This window comes from Diabrotica virgifera, chromosome 7 (assembly GCF_917563875.1).
Source record: "Diabrotica virgifera virgifera chromosome 7, PGI_DIABVI_V3a".
NCBI classification, from domain to species: Eukaryota; Metazoa; Arthropoda; class Insecta; order Coleoptera; family Chrysomelidae; genus Diabrotica; species Diabrotica virgifera.
The window spans coordinates 18,150,301-18,171,195 of NC_065449.1; positions in this window are offsets into that span (position 1 = coordinate 18,150,301).

A 20,895-nucleotide genomic window follows, 5' to 3' on the forward strand; every position below is an offset into this window, starting at 1 on the left:
ACAAGGTTCAGTATTGGGTCCTCTACTGTTCCTTATCTTTATAAATGACATCACTAACTTAAAAATCGATGGAAAAATTTTTCTTTTTGCTGATGATACCAGTATCACTTGGAGCAACTCAACTATTGCATCTCTTCATGCAACTATAGCTTCTGATTTGCTTACGATAGAAATCTCGTCTGACTCTAATTTACTCTCTTTTAACGTGGATAAGACAGTAGCATTATCCTATAAAAGTGCTCTTCAACCCCTGCTTGTTAATAACAGCCAGATCTCTACCGTTGATTCTGTAAAATTTCTTGGTATTTTTTTAGACAGCAACCTCAAATGGTCCCTTCATATCGATTTGTTAAGTAAGAAACTCGCCTCAGGCTGCTATGCTATAAGATCTGTTTGGAAAGAACTCAATTTAGCATCTTCTAAACTAACATATTTTTCTTTGTTCGAGTCTCATCTTCGATATGGTCTTCCTTTTTGGGGTTCTAGTACTAGTTCAGAGAAATAAGGAAAAAAAATATCATGTTGGTGACACAACCCCCTCCAGGCCGAAACCAAATTTTTTGAGTAGTATAGACGTCTATATTAATAACCTATAATATGTTTCCTGCAGCCGATTTTAATGATATACATAGTTATAAACAAATGAAGATCAAAAAACGGTAAATTTTCGCTTTTCTCGTCTATAACCAAAAAGTTAAGTATTTTAAACAAATTTGAGAGTGAGAAACTCATAAATCGTATAAAAAACTTCAATATGGCGTTTGCTGAATATGTTTATCCTTATTGGTTGCTTAGGAAATTGCAAAATAAATAATAAATTTTGAGTTTTTATATATATATTCATAACTTATGTAAAAATTAACGTAAAACGTTCTTATTACACGGAATGCTGAGACCCCTGGTGCTTAAATCGTACCCTAGATTTCAAAGCAATTGGTCAAATAGTTTAAAAAGTATTTCTTTTGTTTATCCCAAATTAATTTTTTTTGCAACGCTATAAGTCAGAAAATGATGAAGTTACACTAATACTTTGGATAGTTTATGAAAGACGAAGATTTACACTATTAATTTAATTAAAAAAAAATTTAAAAAATCTAAATACTGTAAAATTATTTTGCAAAAACATGTAAATTAAAAAAAGGGGGGCTAACTTCGTCCCTAATTGTGCTAGGACAATTGTTTTCCTTTCTAAATGTGTATAAAAATTCATTCTTTCCAATTATGAAAAAATAATTTTTCTACGGGTAACGGTTAAAATGTTATTCTAATTGTTTATAAGTAAATAAAAAATTCAACGTGTTTTTGCAATATAATTTTACACTGTTTAAAATTACTTTTCGTTATTTTTTTTTAATTAAGTCAATAGTATAAATGTTCTTCTTCCATAAACAGTCAGAAGTCTTATTGTAACCTCATAATTTTCTGACTTATAGTGTTGCAAAAAAATTAATCTGGGATAAACAAATTAAATAACTTTTAAACTATTTGACCAATTACTTTGAAATTTAAAATATAATTTAAGCACCAGAAGTCTCAGCAATTCGTGAGATAAGAAGGTTATATGTTAATTTTTACAGAAGTTATGAATATTTATAAAAACTCAAAATTTATTATTTATTTTGCAATTTTCTAAGCAACCAATAAGGATAGACATATTCAGCGAACGCCATATTGAAATCTTTTAGACGATTTACGAGTTTCTTACTCTCAAATTTGTTTAAAATGCTTAACTTTTTGGTTATAGAAGAAAAGAGCGAAAATTTACCGTTTTTTGATCTTCATTTGTTTATAACTATGTATATCACCAAAATCGGCTGCAGGAAACATAAAGGTTATTAATATAGATGTCCATACTACTCAAAAAATTTGGTTTCGGCCTGGAGGGGGATGTGTCACGAGAAAAATCTTATTTCTCTGGACTATACAGCTGCCCAATTAGATGTTATTTTTAAATTACAAAAAAGAGCAATAAGGTATCTGTTTGGCCTCAGAAGAACAACACATTGCAGAAGTTACTTCAAAGATCACGGTATTTTAACCCTTACATCTTTATATATTTTAGAAACTGTTTGCTTAATTCGTAAACACATGCATGTCTTTCCAGCTAGGCCTCGTCATGACTACTCCACCAGAGATTCAAATTTTGATGTCTATTTACCGATCCCGTCCTCTGAGTTAGTAAAGAAATCTATATTATATTCCGCAAAAAAACTATACAACCATCTTCCTTTACAACTCAAATCTGCAACATCTTTCCCCAAGTTCCGTAAATTAACAAAAGCTCATCTATCTAAAAGACCATATTATTCAGTAGAAGAGTTTCTTAATGACTAACTAAGAAATTACAGTAATGTACAAGTAACCAAACTTATCTATATTTGGGTGTCACATGCAGCAGCTTAAACTTATTAGTTCCTATGTCTATAAATAGTTTACTTTGTTGTATATTCACTTTGCAATTTCTATAAATTGTTGCAATATATCGATTTTGTTTTTTTTTTACTTTATTAACTTATATTTTGTATTTATGTATATTTTTTTATATTGACGATTTATTAAATTTCATAAAATTGTATTTGTTATTGTTATTGTTAGATATTATTTATTTATTTTTTCTGACTTAAGAATTAAGCTTTCTGAAGCTAAATTTCTGAATTAAGCTTTGTCCATAAAATTTGTATTTTCAGTGACAATAAAGCATATTTCTATTCTATTAATTTGCTTTAAATAAATATTGTTTGACTTCGTGTGTTCGTTTTTTTTTTAATTCGCACGAAATAAGAAGAAATATCAGATGATTCCGTATGAGTTTGGTTGCGTGTAAACATAATATTTCACTTAAACATACCACAAGAATAGTTTCAGAACCTTTTTCAACTACATTTTTTTTAAGTATTTTCACTTCTATCGACCAAAGGACTGGCCTATCAGAGTCGTGGCTGTTAATGGGCCATTTGTCATTCTTTCGTTTCCTAGTTAAGTCGAATTTACTATTTTTGTAGTGGGAACTCCGAAGATTAGTCTTGGAATACTTAAATTGCCCTGTTTATGAGCTATTTTTATAAGACTGGTAGCTTTTAAGTGAAGTTTTTATATCTTTCATGAATAATCACTCGACAATTCATTCTCAAAAACTAGCTCGCTCACGAGGAAATTAGAATAATTTATTTAGAGATGTTTCTAAAACTTCTCGTTTTGGCCAAGGCGTTATAAGCCTGAAAAAGTTTCACTGGTCGTCCGGTAAATATGAAATATGATAATTATTACTCTATAAAGAAGCAAACTTGAAGATCCTTCATTTTGTTTAAGAATATTATACGGAATTCTAGAAAAATCGAAAAAGTTTATTTTTGCTTTTCTTTAAGCTGTCGCTAAATTAGTGTAGTAATATTTTTGATATTCTTATTAAGGGTAGGCGGGTATGGTGTGAAAATTTTGAAATTTATTATTTTAAAGGAAAGCCTAAAGCTTCAAGAATACTTTCTGAAAATTTCAGATTCATCGGAGCAACATTACCGGACATACAGCCTATTGAATATCCCTACCTTCGACTGTCTTTGCAGCATCTTCGTGCCATCGCGCTTGAACGTACTGAGGAACGTTCAACAACTGTTCCCGTTCTTTTTTGTAAATTACTGCGCGATTCAAAAAATATTCCGGTGTGCATCACTTTACAATTTGGCAGACGAAATTGAAATTCAAATAAAGATGTCATAACTTTAAACGCGTTTTTCTCAAAATTGCTTTTTTCAAAGGCTGTCGACATTGTAACTAAAAAACTATTTGACCGATCTACCTGAAATTTTGCATAGATTTCTTTGAACATTTCGTGAGGTAAAGCTCTCGAAATATTTTTTGATTTGTGCCTATTTTTCGTTTAACAATAATAATAATTATGTTGATTTTCACCGAATTTTTAGAACAAATTTAGTTATTTTGATTTCTGAATGGAATTTCGTCATAGGCTAATAAAATCTGTTTGAATTTTTTGTTTCACATGATCCACTGATGACTTCTGATGTTCATCGCAAAATCCATTTATTGAGGTGTCTGTAAAAATTTGCCACTGTTGGTTTATTTTTTAATATTTTGCCTTGGACTCTTTTGAATAATATATTTATTAAAAATGTGGTTGAAATTATAGAAAATTAGATTCATACCAGCTATTAAATATTTAATTTTATAAATTCTTAATCCACTTGTTTTCCTTATACGTCGAACTGGCATACAAGCAATAGTTAAGCCTTTCCCACAAGTTTTTCATGACGATCTACTAGTTCTTTGGCACACACACACATACAGACATACAGACACCGCTTTGTATCTACTTGTGAATTCTAACAATGTTCCGTCGTTCGTTCAATGCTGTCTTCTATATATTTCCTTTTACATATACCGGGAGTTTTTCTATACCTTTCAATGCGTGTCTCGGTAAATCTGCGGGTTTAATTTTGTAACGTCAATGTCGGGACATAAGGAAGGTCTAAGGTAGCCATTATATTAGCTATAACAAAAAGGGATCATATTTTGGAAGGTTGTTCATCAAGAAGCTTCATTCAATGTGCAGGTTCAGCGATATAGTGGTGTTAATATTTTTGCCTATGTTATGTAGTACCAACAAGCATTCAAACGACGCGACGTAATATCAGTACAAACTAAGCCAAAGCTCATTAAAAAAATTCTCATCCTAGAAGTGAAACACAAGGCTGTGCACTTTCGCTGTTTCTTGATAACCTATTTTTTAATTTACTTTTAATAGTCCAGTCGTCAGAAAATTTACATTTAAAAATCCTACAAATAAGCTGAATTTTGCTGGGAATATCAAAACAAATAAAAACCTATCAAAATCAAATCCCTCAAACAAGAAATATAGCTGAGATAATTTGGAACAAAAATGTTTATTAGCACTTTTTGTGTAGAATGAACCGGTTTCTCATAAGTTACGTTTGAAGCAACCGGCGATTTTGAATGTCAGTTACGGTAAAAATTCAGTATCTTTTGGACAGAGTGTCATATCAACAATAATAAAAAAATGAAGTCAATTTCTATAAAGCTGTTAGATAAATAAACGTTGAGCGATTTTTGCCATTTCTTTTAAATTTATAAAAATAAAAAAATATGAAAAAAATTTTTAGGAAACGCTTTTCTTTAGTTCCGAGTGACTAAAATTAAAAATATTAAAAGATCAACTAAAAAGCAACAAATAAAAAAAAAATTGAAAAAATCCAACACATTCGTCAAACAAAAGTGTGGTGCGTCTTCATCGAATAAACGGTTTTCGCCCCACGCTGTTCTTTAACGAATGTATTGGATTTTTTCAATTTTTTTTTTATTTTTTGCTTTTTAGTTGATTTTTTAATATTTTTAATTTTAGTCACTCGGAACTAAAGAAAAGCGTTTCCTAAAAATTTTTTTTTCATATTTTTTTATTTTTTACTTTTTGAGTCTTACACTTTTCAAACATTAAAATATATCGTCATGTTTATTAAAATATGTATAAAACATATGATGAACAAACATGAAAAGTAGTCGGAATCGGCAAAAAATTTGGAACTCTATTGTTTATTTATGAAACATAACGTAAACAATTAAAGTAAAAAGTGAAATTATGTATAGTTCATACAATTAGCTACAATATGTATTGTTTATTTATGAAACAACGTAAACAATTAACGTAAAAAGTGAAATTATGTATAGTTCATACAATTAGCTACAATCTGTAAAAGTTTCAAGTTTCTTCATTGTAAAAAACAAGAGAATTTAAGCATTTTCCATTAAAATCGTTTCTTTTTATTTAAACAATTAATAAACATAAAAAAAATAATTTTTATTGACTATTCGTGTATTGTTCCCGCGAATGCATATGTCTGCAAATTTTCATTCATTTGCATTGAAGAAAAGGCAGTCAAATTAACGTCTAAAGATTTGACGCAAACTATTGAAAAGCGTTTAAAAAAAAAGAGGAATGTGTGTAACTTATTAAATTTAAATTAAAATACATTTTACTGCTGTCAGAAACCAGACAAAAATGTTTATATCACAAATAATCATTGATTTTCGCTTAAATTGAATGTTAAAACTTCCAAGAGGCAGGTTTCTGGCGGGAGCTGGCTTGAATATTTTTTAATTTAATCGAAAAGCCATGTTTATTTCTGAAATACACATTTTTTTCTGTTTACGGGCAACTGTAAAATGTATTCTGGGTTAAATAAATTACATACATTCTTCTTTTTTGTCAAATAATTTAATTAAAATATTATTTTTGGACACCTGTACAAATAATTATATAAATTTTTATATTACTGAATAAAGAATTGAATGACATTTCAAATGAGCTATCGCATGTCCCCTATTCTCATTTAAAAAAATCATCCATTACGTCATCGCGCCCAGATGGATGACGTCGCTAGTATGAAATATATGCCAAAATATCGTAATTTAAAATAAAAATCGACCTCTTTCGGGATTTTTCCTTAAAGTCGCCTTTTTACGAAATAACGAATTTATTCTTTTCATTTGCATCGTACTGTATAAACAAATATATGAGTGTTCAAAATTTAAAACTTTATTGTTTATTTATGACGCATAACGTAAACAATTAACGTAAAAAGTGAAATTATGTATAGGTTATATCATTACCTACAATCCGTAAAAGTTTCATGTTTCTACATTGTAAAAAACAAGAGAATTTAAGCCTTTTCCCATTAAAATCGTTTTTTTATTTAAACAATTAATAAACATAAACAAAAATTTTCTGTTGTCTATTCGTGTATTGTTTTCGCGAATGCATATGTCTGCAAATTTTCATTTATTTGCATGGAAGAAAAGGTAGTCAAATTAACATCCAAAGATTTGACGCAATCTATTGAACTAAATAAAAGCGTTTAATAAATTACATACATTCTTCTTTTTTGTCAAATAATTTAATTAAAAAATTGTTTTTGGACACCCTGTACAAATAATTATATAAATTTTTATATTACTGAATAAAGAATTGAATGACCTTTCAAATGAGCTATCGCATGTCCCCTATTCTCATTTAAAAAAAAAATCATCGATTACGTCATCGCGCCCAGAAGGATGACGTCACTAGTATGACATATATGCCAAAATATCGTAATTTAAAAATAAAAACGACCTCTTTCGGGATTTTCCCTTAACCCTGGATTGCTACACTTATTTTCTAAACTCAATCTGCTACATCGAGGTACAGTGGTACCCCAAATAAAATCGACCTAAAATATTTATATATGTATGTTTTAAGAACTTATGACAAAAACAATCTTAAGATAACATGCTAAGAATTTATTTTGTATACAAAAATATTTTATTATATTATTATTCACAAGTTTATTTTCATATTTTCTACACCCACTACTGCAAATTGGTGTAACTTACAAACAAGGTTGGGGTACAAGTGTACCCCAGGTAGCATTCCAGGGTTCAAGTCGCCTTTTTACGAAATAACGAATTTTTTCCTTTCACTTGCATCGTACTGTATAAACAAATATATGAGTGTTCATAATTTAAAACTTTGTTCGATCCTAATTTGTATAAAATATTTTAAATTGTCAATATAAATTAAAGTAAAACAAGTACGTATACTATTTCACGGGGGACGAGTAGTTTTTGGAATCGGTAACCCACAGCAACAGTCAGAAAATTAAATATCATATCTATCAAATAATTTCAACGAGAAAAAATATATTTTTGTGGAATCTACGTTCGCTTAGTGCTGTGGAATGCGCTGAAATAAAGAACCTATCAAACCATCTTTAAACCTTGTGAATTTCCTACAGCAGAAACCATTGTGCAAAAAAGATAGGACATCACGAAAAGTGCTGAATACCCTCGTTGGCTTTTTACAGTCCTCCAACGAAGAAAAAGGGTTCAGAGCAAACATTGGTCTACTTCGTCCGGATTTTTTGACACCCGAAGAAAACATCGATCCCTTCGTCTGAATTTGGTACCTACAGCTTGCAGCATCGAGAAGTAAGGTTAGAATATTTGATTCACTTATTTTAATCTTGCTTTGAGAGTATATAATTTATTGGCATATGGTTTTGTTTTAGTTCATATTCTTTCTACTTTATCATACAAAATATTAAACATTTGGCACATTTCTTTAAAAACAAATTATAATTTTTGGATTTATATCTTAAAAAAAAAAACTTACTTCTTTAAGCTAATTAACATATCTAAATATTGAAATAAACGTTATCAGATATTATTTGTATAATAATCTACAATATTAATCATATTAATTAATACATAATATACAACAACCAGCCTACCATAGCAGCACCCATCGAAGGGAATATCGTTTAATTATAATATAATCAACGCATTTCAAATCAATTTACTTATAATAAAGACATCCTAAGCATTATTAATATTTGGCCCAACATAGCCGTATCATCCTTATACCTAATCCACATCTTCAACAATTTATTTTTTATTGCTTACTTAGCTTATCTACTTATTTTAACTTGGTACTGCAACTAATAGCTAGCAATATTCTTATTAATTAGTATATTCCACAAAACACAGTAAATTTATAACCTTCTCTCAAACCTATTAGCGTTAATTAATTGATAAAAATGGCTAGTGCTGAAGACCTTAAACATCTTGTAGCTCGTCGTGGCACTGTTAAATCCACAGTGACTCGTTTTAACACTTTCCTTGAAAAATGTGTAACTCCTTTATCTGACACAATCCGTCTTGAATTACAAGCGCGTCTGGATGCCTTAAAGGAGTTAGTTGTTGAGTTTGAAAAGGTACAGTGTGACATTGAACGTATTTGTTTATTTGATACAACCTCTAACCTCGGCAATCAAGATGATGAACGAGGAGAGTTCGAAAGCAAATATTATGCCTTAGTAGCTAAAGCAACATTACTTCTCAATCCCACATCAACGGAGCAACCACCCATTCATGGGTCATCTTCATCCATGTCATCTTCGCCAATGCTCAACTCTCATCGTCTTAATTCATATTTACCACCAATCCCTTTGCCCATATATTCTGGCACATATGAAAATTGGACAAATTTCAAAGAAACCTTTGAGGCACTTATTGAGAACAATCCTACTATTCATAAAATCGAAAAATTTTATTATCTTAAATCCAGTCTAAAGGGAGAAGCCGCTCAAATTATTGGAGCACTCTCCGCAACCGAAGCAAATTATGAAACGGCTTGGCATCTATTGTGCGACCGTTATGAAAACAAAAGGGCAATTATTCATGCTCATGTCAAATCCATCTTCGAGCTAAGTCCTACTAAAGATGAGTCGTCTCGTTCCTTGAGAAAACTTTTAGACACTTTCGTCAACCATTTCAAATCCTTGGAAAACTTAGGGGAAAGCGTTTTCGAGTGGAGTACCATTCTAATATATCTTTTAACATCCAAAATTGACATCAATTCTCGAAAAGAATGGGAAAGAGTATCAGCAGGAAAGCAATCTCCCGATGTGAAACACTTCTTAAAATTTTTATCAGAAAGGTGTAAAATTTTAGAATCTGTTGAACAAAAATGCGACCAAAAGATATCTCATAAAAGAGATTGGCATAATGTCAAGTCATCTGACAAATCTTCAACCCTTACCGCATTAGCTCAAGTGCCACCAAGGTGCAGTTTATGCTCAGATAACCATTTTATCTACTCTTGTTCTAAGTTTCATGCCATGCCGACACCGGACCGTTTTGCAAAAGCAAAGGAGCTTCATCTGTGCACCAATTGCTTAAGGTCCGGACATAAAACTTTGGATTGTAAATCTAGCTACTTTTGTAAGACTTGTCAAAATAAACACCATAGCCTTTTACATAGAACTCAATCCGAGTCGCAAAATCATAATAAAAACCATATATCTTCCACATCTAATCTTCCCCAATCTCATCAAAATAATCCTAGCACTTCTAGACAACCAGAGACATCCTGTAACTTATATTCATTTAATCAAAATCCCAATTCATTCATACTGTTAGCTACTGCTGTAGTAAAAACATTTGACAAAAATCGGCAACCCACACTGGCCAGAGCCATCTTAGATAGTGGAAGCCAATCCAATTTTATTACTCAAGAACTATTTGAGAAACTAAATCTTCCATATGAACATGTTAACCTACCTATAACAGGTATAAATCACGTTACAACTTCACTTACTAAACGTGTAAAATTAGAAGTAAAATCTTTAAACGGAGATTTCACTTTCAAAATGCCTGCTCTCGTAATTAATCAAATAACCGATCTAACACCACAGCATTCAATCAACCCTTCTTATATTAATATACCCAATAATATCACATTAGCTGACCCTCAGTTCTACGATCCTTCTGAAGTACACCTACTCATTGGTGCAGGTTTATTTTTTAATCTCATGGGTTCTGGACAAATAAAGGGTAATAAAGGTCAACCATTTTTACAACAAACGAAATTGGGGTGGGTAGTTAGTGGCCCAGTTCCTTCACAAGCTTATTGCTACCATTCTGGTCCCAGTTCTTGCTTTCTTTTATCGGCCGATCCTCTTCAGGCCTGTATCGAAAAATTCTGGAAAATTGAAGAGAATTATATTACGATTCCTTCTAAATACACTAAGGAAGAAGAAGAATGTGAAGTCCATTTTCAATGTACCACAATTCGCGACGACACTGGACGTTTTCAAGTGAGTCTTCCTCTTAAACCTCAAATTGCACAACTAGGCAAATCTTATGACATAGCTTTTAAACGATTTCTATCAATCGAAAGGAAGCTTCAGAAAAATCCCATTCTAAAACAAGCCTATTGCGAATTTATGTCACAGTACATCGAGCTTGGACACATGTCTAAAATTTCGGATCTTGAACCTGATTCTTCTCCTTTGTATTATTTGCCTCATCATGCTGTCGAAAAGAATGATAGTCTTACCACTAAAACTCGTATCGTTTTTGATGCCTCGTGTCCCACTTCTACCGGCATATCACTAAATCATACACTCAAGGTGGGCCCTGTTGTTCAAAGCGATCTTTTTTCCATATTGCTACGATTTAGACAGCACAACTTCGTATTTACCGGTGACATTGCCAAAATGTATCGACAAGTACTGGTCGAACCAGCACAGCGTAACCTTCAACGCGTGATATGGCGAAATGATCCTTCCCAAGAAATTACCATCTATCAGTTAAACACCGTGACATACGGCTTGGCAAGCTCATCATATTTAGCTACTAGATGCTTAAAGGAAATTTCTATACATTCTTTGGCTACATTTCCTGAAGAAAGTCGTAAGCTCAACCTAGATACGTATGTCGATGATGTGGTCACAGGTGCTTCAACTGAACAAGGCTTGATTTCTCTTCGTCGAAACTTAACTTCAATATTAAGTTCCTATGGCTTCAATCTAAGACAATTTTCATCAAACAGTACGGCCCTGCTATCAGATATAAATGTAGATGATCACAAAGAAGAATATATAATAACAGATTCACCAAACAGTAAAACTCTTGGCATATCGTGGAATTCTTTAACTGACTCATTTATCTACAATACAAGGATAACAGCAAATCCATCCATTATTACAAAAAGGACAATCCTATCAACCATAGCTTCTATTTTTGATCCTCTAGGTTGCCTTGGGCCCATGATCGTTCAAGCAAAAGTTTTAATGCAAAAATTATGGATTCAGCGACTTAACTGGGATGATCCTATTCCTGTCGAACTCTATAAGATCTGGAAATCGTTTATAGACAACTTTACTCTCGTTAATTCTTTTAATATACCTCGTCAAGTCACCACGAAAGATACTATTTACATTGAGCTACATGGCTTTTCCGATAGTTCAATAAATGCATATGGAGCTTGCATATATGTACGATCTATTGATATACACGGTCGTATACTTAGCAATTTACTGTGCGCTAAATCACGTGTTGCTCCGTTAAAGGCTATTTCACTACCTAGACTGGAATTGTGTGGAGCACTTACTCTTGCTCGCCTAACTAAAAACGTAATCGAATCTTTAGAACTTACTTTCTCAAAAATTTATTTCTATACCGACTCCACAATTGTTCTATGCTGGTTGGGTCTTGAACCTCGCACTTTAAAAACATTCGTATGCAATCGTGTATCCGAAATCCAGCAATTGACAAAAATAGATGAGTGGCATCATATACCCTCCAATGTAAATCCTGCCGACATAATATCTAGAGGAGCTAGTCCGTCCGAATTGCATGAATGTGATTTATGGTGGCATGGACCTTCATTTTTGTTGCAATCTCAGGATACTTGGCCCTCAAACAATCATATATCGAACTTCACAGCTCATACTCCTGATCTCGATTTAATGGAACTTAATCCAAAATCTATTGTTCTATCATCTCAAGTATCTCATTCAATCTTAATATCTTCACTAGTTAATAGATATTCTAGTTATACTAAACTTCGGAACGTTCTGGCCTATTGTTTTCGATTTATCTACAACGCCAAAACTTCAAGGGAATTCCGGATAATTGGAGATCTCACCTTAACGGAGATGGTCCAAAGCACACATCATCTTGTTAGACACGTTCAGAGAGAAAGCTTTCCTGAGGATATTCACCAATTAAAGTCTCATGGTAAAGTCAAACCTTCCAGCAAATTAAGCTCTCTGAACGTATTCCTTGACGACCTAAACATAATCAGGGTGGGAGGTCGCTTAAGACACGCTTCTATCCAATTCTCAGCTAAACATCCGGTTTTACTTCCACATAAGCATCCTCTGACAGAATTAATTATATTTTATGAGCATAAGCGAAACCTTCATCCTGGAGCCCAGGCGACGCTATCCTTCGTCAGACAATCCTTTTGGCCATTAAACGGTAGAAATGTGGTCAGAAATGTTCTTCGTAAATGTATTCCATGTTTTAGAAGCAATGCTCAACCCATGGACAATTTAATGGGGGATTTACCACCCTCTCGAGTCAATATCTCTCATCCCTTTGCGCGCTCTGGCGTCGACTACGCTGGACCATTCAAACTTAAGGAATCGAAATTTCGAAATCGTCGGTTTACTAAGGCATATATTTGCGTATTCGTTTGTTTAACTACTAAAGCGATTCACATTGAATTAGCTAGTGAATTAACTTCGGAATGCTTCTTGAGCATCTTAAGACGTTTTGTTGCGAGACGAGGTCTATGCACCGATTTGTATTCAGATAATGGTACAAATTTCACTGGAGCTAACAACGAGCTGCAAGGTATATATAATGTATTAAAAACAAATGCCATCCGAGATTTTTCTCAAGAAAATAAAATAACATGGCATTTCATTCCTGCCAGATCTCCACACTTTGGGGGGCTATGGGAGAGTGCCATAAAATCAATAAAAACTCACTTGTACCGTATTATAAACAATGCCAATCCTTTATCCTATGAGGAATTGTATACTCTTTTAGTACAGATTGAAGGTGTATTAAATTCTCGACCCCTGTTTCCTATGAGCAACGATCCCAATGATATGGAAGTGCTGACTCCAGGCCATTTTCTCATTGGTCATCCGCTTAACATGGTTCCTGCTATAGACTATGAGGATTTTCCGATCAACCGGCTCACCCGATTTGAGCTCTTGCAGCGTATGATGCAGCACTTTTGGTCGAGGTGGAAAAATGAATACTTGCATACTCTGCAGCAACGAGAAAAGTGGAGATATAGCAAAGACACGGCCAAATTACAAGGACAGATGGTGCTCCTGAAGGATGATGGTCTTCCTCCGTATCAATGGTCCCGTGGACGTATAAGTGCTCTTCATCCTGGCAAAGACGGACTTGTGCGCGTCGTGAGCGTCGCTACCCCAAATGGAACTATCAAACGTAGCATTACTAAACTGTGCCCGTTACCCCATGAACAATAAACATTCGGTTTTTATTTTTTTTACTTTAACCGAAACAACTACTTTTAAATTTTCTTTCATTTATGTAGTATTTAGGTATGTATGTATAAGTATTGTATAATAAGTCATTGTAATTCTGCAAGCCACAGCCTAAGCGAGCCGATTTTTAAGTAATTAGTCACTACCTTTCTTTATTGAAGTGTATCCCTATATAACTTCAAGGGCGGCGGTATGTTCGATCCTAATTTGTATAAAATATTTTAAATTGTCAATATAAATTAAAGTAAAACAAGTACGTATACTATTTCACGGGGGACGAGTAGTTTTTGGAATCGGTAACCCACAGCAACAGTCAGAAAATTAAATATCATATCTATCAAATAATTTCAACGAGAAAAAATATATTTTTGTGGAATCTACGTTCGCTTAGTGCTGTGGAATGCGCTGAAATAAAGAACCTATCAAACCATCTTTAAACCTTGTGAATTTCCTACAGCAGAAACCATTGTGCAAAAAAGATAGGACATCACGAAAAGTGCTGAATACCCTCGTTGGCTTTTTACAGTCCTCCAACGAAGAAAAAGGGTTCAGAGCAAACAAACTTTATTGTTTATTTATGACGCATAACGTAAACAATTAACGTAAAAAGTGAAATTATGTATAGGTTATATCATTAACTACCATCCGTAAAAGTTTCAAGTTTCTACATTGTAAAAAACAAGAGAATTTAGGCCTTTTTCCATTAAAATCGTGTTTTTTTATTTAAACAATTAATAAACATAAACAAAAATTTTTTGTTGTCTATTCGTGTATTGTCACCGCGAATGCATATGTCTGCAAATTTTCATTCATTTGCATGGAAGAAAAGGTAGTCAAATTAACATCCAAAGATTTGACGCAATCTATTGAACTAAATAAAAGCGTTTAATAAGGGGTAGTGCGGCTGTCATAGCAAACTATACGATTGCCTAGCAAAGTCAAATTATTTTGAGCCTTTCATCTCTCGGAACTCCAAGTGATATCGTTGATACATTTGACTAGAAAGGATACTGTTTTAGACGCAAATATATTATTATGTTTAAACCAACATATTATGCATGGGAGTCTGGGAGCTTTCTAAAAGTAAACCCACAAAAAAGTATTAATAATTTCTAAAATGGCTAAAAAATAAATAAAAAAGACAGAAAAGTTATAAGACCACATGAGACATGAGACCTATACAAATACATTTATTAAGATTTGTATAATACACATACACACACCGGCAAAATTAGCCGAACACGTTAAAAATGGGACATGTTTGATGTCTCGTATTTCATAAACCAGTGGTCCGATTTGAGTGATTCTTTTAGTATGTTATAGCCTTATTATTTAAGAATATCGGTGTAATAATATTGTTGCTAGACAGGTAAATGTCATTTTATACCGGATGTCACAAGTATACTGTGTTTTTTTCTTAAAGTTCGGAACACCCTGTGGAATATTCCAACATATTTAAAATATTAAAATTAAAACTCGATTGTAGAATTATGCTTTCTTAACATTTTCTTTTTTGATTCATTTGCTTATGTTGGAAAATAAAAAAGTTATGTGCTTTAACAACTAGCCATGTTTTTTATCAATAAATCCTCATAGTAGGGGAGAAAAGTATGCTAAATTTGCAATTACTCGAGCGTTCTTTTGACCTGGAGTGGATTGTGAAGAGTGGGTGCTACAACCAAAAAAAGTTAAGTTAAGTTTTCCATAAAGTGTGGGACTCTCCATTTTTCAATTTAATTTTCCATTTCCACCAATCGTTTTTTCCGATTATAGCGCTATTTATCCATAATAGGAAAAAATGTTGCGAATAAAAGTTGCTTATTTTTACGTCAAGGATCCAAATCTGCAATAAAAATTGGGGGCTCCTATTTAATATTTTAATGTAACCCCCCACCCCACCTCCGTGGCGGGTCGTGTTTGGTGCCATTCGGTAGATTTTTGAAAAATATTGAATAGGTGTATTTTGCAGTTTTACGATCTGATGTTCATTTCGCAAGATATCGCAGGGTTTGTATTTATAATTTTTAATTTACCCCCTACCCCTCTCCGTGGGGTGTCACGAGCCCCCACGGAGGTGGGGTTGGGGATTTAATTTAAAATCTTAAATAGGAGCCCCCAATTTTTATTGCAGATTTGGATTCTTTACGTAAAAATAAGCAACTTTTATTCGACATATTTTTTCGAATTACGGATAGATAGCGCTATAATCGGAGAAAAATAATTGTTTCAAATAAAAATTAAATTAAAAAATGAAAAGTCCCCCACTTTATGGAAAACTTAACTTAACCTTTTTCTGATTTTAGCACATACTCTTCACAATCCAATAGGTTCCCATAACGCTCGAGTAACTGCAAATTTAGTATACTTTCCTCCCCTACTATGAGGATTTATTGATGAAAGACATGGATAGTTGTTAACGCACATAACTTTTTTATTATCTCATATAACTAAATGAATCGAAAAGGAAAATGTTAAGCAAGCCTAAGTCTACAATCGAGTATTAATTCTAATATTTTACATATGCTAGAATATTCCACAGGGTGTTCCAAACTTTAAGAAAAAAACACAGTATGATTGGTACACCCGGTATAAAATGGTATTTACCTGTCTAGCAACAATATTATCACAACGATATTCTTAAATAATAAGGCTATAACATACTAAAAGAATCACTCAAATCGGACCACTGGTTTATGAAATACGAGACATCAAACATGTCCCATTTTTAACGTGTTCGGCTAATTTTGCCGGTGTGTGTAGTTTCAATCACTCCTCGTATTCACGATTTTTACACTTTTATAAATCCGTATCCGTATCACATATATGCCTGGATCCCGCATACCAAAAAAAAGTTGATTAATAGCAAACTGAAAATTTGTAAATAGCTTAACGGTGTCTACTCGGACAAACTTTGTTGTACGGGAACACTGGAATAGGGAAAGTTTTAATTGTGGAACAGGTTAAAAATTTGGAATGTCAGACTAAGAAAACGTCCCTTGTATTTTGTCGGACAGAACTTCCAATTAATTTGTTAACCTTTCATTAAACTCTCATGCAAAATCAGACTGCTATTTATCACCTGTCATAATTCCTGTCATTTGACATGCTCTACGTGTCGGACTTATTGAAATGCCCAGTTAGTAATAAATATCAGTCTAATTTTTGCATGAGAGTTTAATGAAAGGGTAACAAATCAATTGGAAGTTCGGTCCGACAAAATACATGGGACGTTTTCGTAGTCCGACGTTCCATACTTTTAACCTGTTTCACAATTAAAACTTCCCCTGTTCCAGTGTTCCCATACATCAAAGTATATCCGACGAGATACCGTTAAGCTATTAACAAATTTTCAGCTTTCTATTATACACCTTTTTTTGAGTACGCGGGATCCAGGCCTAATATTCAATATAAAATACTTATATTTCATATAAAATACAATTTTTTGGTTTTTTGTATTTTATTTAAATACCCGCTTAATTGATCTGGTATGGTCAAGGTTTTATTCCGGTAAAATTTGTTTGATAAAAAGAATTATTGCCTTAGTTGAAGAAGATCATTCACAGCGGCTCGTGGCGGAAAGAGTGGTTACCACACGGATATGGAATAGGCTTCTGGAGACAAATTCGATACAGAATAGAGCTTGCTCTGGTAGACCCCGAGTGCCCAATGAGCAACAGAATAGACACAGTGGAACCCCGATAAGTCGGCCCCCGATAACACGGAAGTCCGGCTAACCCGGACCGATTTTCATCAAACCAACATTTCAACAATAAAAATGTATGTAATATAATATTTGAGATAGTAAGTATAATAATAATATAAGATAGAAAAAATGACTCATGACACACGGCGCCGGCGGCAGAGCGACGTTCATAGTCTCAGATTATCGGAAACAACAGGCACCTGTAGTATTACTTTATTTATTTCAAACTGTCTTAGCATTGTTTAAAATAGACTAAAAGACTATTTAAAAAATTATTTTTTAAGCGATGGTCTCAGTTTTCACTGTTCTTAAAGAACATAACATCGTTCCGATTGTGACTGTATTGTGTGTAGTGCAGTCTTGTATTGTTCGCTTTCGTTTGCTTAGGTCTGTGTTTGCGTGTTTTTAGTAATTTAGATGTGTAGGTACTGTGCACATATTTCATGTTGTTTCAATTATAACGGAGTTTATCTGTAAGGATACCGTATTTTATTAATTTTTACCATATTCTCCGGCTAACCCGGATATTCTATAACCCGGATCCGCCGCGGTCCCGATTAATCCGAGTTATCGAGGTTCCACTGTATATCAGAATTTCCATTCGAAGAAATTCTTCTATGTGTGTACCAACCCTCTAAAGAGAGTACAGGCATGCTACAGGAGTTATAGTCTCGTTGGCTAGAATAAGAAGAAACATTTTAGAGTCAGATTTGAGGAGTCGTCGATCATTAAGAATTCCTCAGTTAAAACCTAGACATGTGTTGTACCGCCTCCAGTGGGCTCAAAAATACATACAGCTTCCTCAACAGTTTTGGAAATTTGTGCTTTTTTAGACGAGACCAGAGTCTGTTTAAATAATGATAGCCAATGAATTCGTGTGTGGCAGGAGCCAATAAGAGCTGCACAACTAGCATATGTCCGACCCATACTTCCTTTCACTGGTGGCAATGTTGTGTTTTGGCCAGGTATTATGGCAGGTGGACGCACGGAATTGTTAGTTATTGGCGGGACACTAAAGTAATAAAAAGGATAAAAGTAATACACACGGATTTTAGAACTTCATGTGAGATATTGGCGAGGAACTGTGGTTACAAATTTTGTATTTGTGGATGATAACGTCCACCTACATAGACTCAAGCGGTTAATGACAATCTTGAGACAGAAGATATTCGCCATCTGGAGCAGCCTGCAATGTCATATGAACCCCATTGAACATTAATGGGATGTGCTCTCCAGATCTGTTTATGTCCAAAGGAATTCTGCTAGAATCCGTCTTGGACTTACATTTTCCTGTAGAGAAGAATTGGAGAATCTCCCCCAGGAAATTATTGATCGACTTGTAAGCAGTATTAAGTTGTGCTTACAACGAGGCTCCCACCCTCGCTCCCTGGTATATCTCGTACTGCTTGTACCATATTATCGATCGCCAGATGCATTATTTTAAATGCGAGCGTTCACCAAAATCAAGAGTAGGCTACTAAGCTCTAGGCTAAACACACTATATAGGCTATTGATTATATTCAAAATAAGAGAGCTAAAAGGAACTACAACGTTAACGGGATTTTATTGTCTCATATGGTCAATGGACCCCCAATGGGAAGTTTGAAAAAACCGCGGAATGCTTGAGTGCTACCATTTAAATGGGTGCGTTTTTGAGAATGGGGTGAATTAGTCCCTAGGCACAGGGTGAATTAAGGTGAGTTCTATGCTCTTTTGGTGCAAACACGTCTATAGGAAAATTGTTCCAGGTTAAATTTACTATCTAAATAATACAAATTAAAGTCAAAAATATTTTTTTTACAAAAATATATTCAAAAGAAAAGCAAGAAAAAAACACGAAAGAAAGCAATTTTGATTTTTGCCCCATAACTTTTTTCCACAGGGATATAGGTATAGGCGTTGCTTCAGCAAAAAATAACTTTCATTTTTCCTCTTTAAAATAAAGTTTTGTAAAAATCTCTAGGATTTATAATTTCCGAAATAGGACTTTTCAAAGTTCGCCACTCACAGCATTTTTGGGCCATTTTCCCCATTATTTCGCAAACATTGTTCTGTAACTTTTTTCTACGCACTTCTAGGTGTACTCAATGGTACATTTAGTAGAAATAGAAGTAAATTACCTTTAAAATGGTCTACTGCATAAGACTATACGGCTCTTTTTAAGCAAGTTATGCTTCTTTCAAGATTTTATACTTTGATTGATTTTTGATATTTTTAATGATTATTTTTTAAGTTTCTCATTATGACTTTTTTCTTGTTCTTTTAGGTATAAACATTGTGGACTAAAAAAAGCGTATTTTCTTTACTTTAAAATGGTATATTGCAAAAAATTCTAAGACTATTTTTAAACAAGGTATCCATAAGATATCCAAGGGTATCCGTGAGAAAAACTATATATTTTTTAATTTTTTTTTTCAATTAGAAAAATATAATTGTATATTATAACATAATTTTTAAGTCCAAATAACTTTTCTCAATAACACTTTTCGATATTTTGAAATATAAGTACTTTACTCTTCAGCTAAATTCATATTTTAGCATACCTCGTACACTATTGATAAAATTTTATATCTGATGATTGCGTCTTAAGTTTTAGACTATGCTAAGCATTTTATAAGGAATAATGTTTTTTTATAAAGTTAATAATAAAAAGTTTTCCATAGGGAACTTAGTGGGACCTATTGAATGTGTATGTCACATTTTGAAAAAGTATAGTTTAAAAATAGTCCTAAGATTTTTTACAATACACCAATTTAAAGTAAAGAAAATAAGCTTTCCTTTTTATTATACAATGTATATACCCAAATATACAATAAAAGAATTATAATGAGAAATTTAAAATTAGTTATATCATATATCAAAAATTATTAAAAGTATAAAACTTTGAACAACCATATTTTGCTTAAGGATAGTCATACAATAGACCATTTTAAATATAATAATTGACCTTTCTTCCTATTACTAAATGTAACATTGCATATACCTAAAGCTGCGTAGGAAAAAGTTACAGAACAATGTTTGAGAAGTAACAAGGGAAATGGACCAAAATCGCTGTGAGGGCGAAATTTGAAAAATCATATTTTGGAAACTATAAATAATAGAGACTTCTACTAAACGCCAGTTTAAAGAGGAAAGATAGAAGTTTTTTTCTGTGAAGCAATGCCTATACCTAAATCACCGTGGACAAAAGTTATGGGGCAAAGAACAAAATTGATTTCTTCGTGTTTTTTTCTTGCTTTTCTTTTGAAAACATTTTTGTAAAAAAAAATATTTTTCACTTTAAAATATGATATTTCGATAGTAAATTTAACC